General features: G+C 41.3%; 1 protein-coding gene across 1 annotated transcript in view; it reads right to left on the bottom strand.

Moving 5' to 3' along the window:
• Nucleotides 1-2,088: 2,088 nt before the first annotated feature.
• The window catches only part of LOC137983004 (inositol hexakisphosphate kinase 1-like), a 9,607-nt gene continuing 9,195 nt past the window's right edge, over nucleotides 2,089-2,500 (bottom strand). Inside the window, exon 6 of the mRNA XM_068830162.1 lies at nucleotides 2,089-2,500. This exon is cut by the window's right edge and continues 1,386 nt beyond it. The gene's annotated coding sequence lies outside the window, so the exon portion shown is untranslated.

The raw sequence follows: 2,500 nt of genomic DNA, 5'->3' as shown, positions 1-2,500 counted from the left end.
GTGCTAATTAGTATTTTACCCCACTAGGAATACAAAATATAAATAAGAAAAGAAAAACAAACTGAATTCTGGTTGTTGTAGTCAAATGACGCTATCGTGAAAGTTGACTGTTAATCTATCGACTCCTAAACTATCCCCTATTGGCCAATCTCTGGCCTCACTCGCACTCCTAGGAGTCAATGGATTAAGAACCAAGAGAATACAACGAGTTTCAATCGAGTGTCGTAAAATCAAAACCAAAGTAATTACTTTGGCCAATCAAAAAGGACGGAGACAATCCAGTAAACCAATAAAAACTCAAAGTAATTACACGTAGCCGACACAAAGCGCAGGAAAATGTGCACGCGCGAGCCACGATTGGTTTTGATTTTACTTCAGGCGGCCGGTTGCTTGAAGCCTGGTTAGCGCTAACCGTTGGTTAAGAGGTATCAAAACCTATAGGTTTTCATGGTATTTAACGCTGGTTGGTGCTAACCATGCTTCGAGCAACCCGGGCCTGGGGCCCGTTTTTCGAAAGTCCCGAGAATTTTTCGGGCCCGAAAAGCCAGTCGTCAAACAAACTGCAATCTGCTTATTTTGAAAAGCTGATCCTTTAAAAGTAAGAGGATTGCGAAGTTTGATGGCTTGTAACCTCGGCGTTGCGAAGATACAAAGGGAATTGTGGCACCCGAAATAGGCCCGAAAACTTTCGGGACTTCTGAGAAACAGGCCACTGGTTGGTTGACTAAATGGCGCGAGAACTTTGAACCAATCACTGCGTGAAGTAATCATAAACCAAAGTAATTCACTAATTACTTTCGACACTAAATTGAAAACCCCTCGAACCCAATTTCGATATATTAACCTTCAGTCCTAAACAAAACGCACCATCTCGAGGCTCTGGGGAATAAACTCATTCACAATTTTTTCAAATCCCATAATACATCTCTTTTACTCAGCAAATTTTTGCATAATCATTGTTTGGAATTTCTCCTGGGACATGAAGAAGTCCCAAGAGAAATCGAGAATACCTATGCAAAAGTTTGGGGGGGGGGGGGGGGTAAAATTTGGGATTTGAGAAAGTAGGGAATATACTACGAAAACCACCAATCTGTGGAATGGGTGGGAATTTACGTGTCTCTGCCCCGCCCACTTTGGCTTGTAAATAGTTCATATTCGGTAACGAGGTAACGGTAACGGCAGCAATGAGCGCATATGGAAGGCTCTATAATCGTGGAAAAGTTTTCGGAGAATACTTGAGAATGAAGATTATACTAGACATTATTGGAAAAGGGGGAGACTCCACCACAGGTTTCTTTGTAGGAAGTTTTTTTCCGATTGCCAAAGAAGTCAGAGATAAATTTTGAAAACGTGTTTTTCCATTGATGCGTTCGTTATAGTACACCTTAAGCCCGTGGGAAAGGATTTTCATCAAAAATGTAAACGAAAGTGGGCGGGGCAGTGACGCGGTAATTCGGGCCCATTCCACAGATCGGTGGTTTTCGTAGTAAATAAACTTAAAACTCAGCTTTATGATTTTAAGTCACTTGATTCCATGAACTTGGCAATGAGCGAAAACGGGTACACACCTTTTCCAGGCCCCCGGGGGAGGGGGGGGGTACTCCCTTATAAGGGCTTAATGGGGACGTGCGGCCAGTCAGGGTATGTTTTTCGGGATTTTTGTCTTGAACAGGGTATCGAATTTATCATTTTTGTCTTAATCAGGGTATCGATTTATCAATTTTTGTCTTAAACTGGGTTACATGTCTTAAACAGGGTATCAAAAATCGGAATTCTGTCTTAAAATGGTTAGGAAAATCAGCGATATTTGTCTTAAACAGGGTCAGGGTATGAGGGGCCGCGCCGCACCTCCCCAACCAGGGATACATCGAGTACCCCCCCCCCCCCCCCGGGTCCATGCCCCAGTTGTTCGAAGGGTGGACAACGCAATCCACTGGATAACTCAATTGGTTTTGCTAGTGTTTATCCGCTGGATTGTGATTTATCCGGTGGATAGCGCTATCAACCTTTTGAACAACCGAGGCCAGGTGTTTTATGCGCTTTACCCCCACGTAGTAACATCAAGTGGGGTTTAAAAAGTTGGAAGTCTTTAATTTCATAAGAACTGACAGCTTTATTTACACAGTTCTAATATTTTTTTCACATGTGACAAGTGCTAAAATAAAAATACTCCCTTAAAGAAAACGAAATTAGCCGGAAGACGAGCCACATGTACATTTCACTATTTTAACCCACTGAAAGAAGTGCTAGTTTAAATATAAATTACCACTATAAATGCTGGTCCTCAATTATATTATAATAAATTAATTAATGAACCACCTCACCAAATTTACCATCAACACTGATACGGGCATAACAAACGAAATGTCTTTCGGCAATAGGAAGTGATATATCAAATAAAAATTGCCATTTTCAATGCTGGTCCTCAATTAACTTATATGTCAATGGACCATCTGTCAGAATTTTTTAGCAATAATGATACAGGGAAACATGAGACAAT

This window comes from Montipora foliosa, chromosome 13 (genome assembly GCF_036669935.1).
Source record: "Montipora foliosa isolate CH-2021 chromosome 13, ASM3666993v2, whole genome shotgun sequence".
NCBI classification, from domain to species: domain Eukaryota; kingdom Metazoa; phylum Cnidaria; class Anthozoa; order Scleractinia; family Acroporidae; genus Montipora; species Montipora foliosa.
This window is presented reverse-complemented; position numbering and strand designations above follow the sequence as displayed.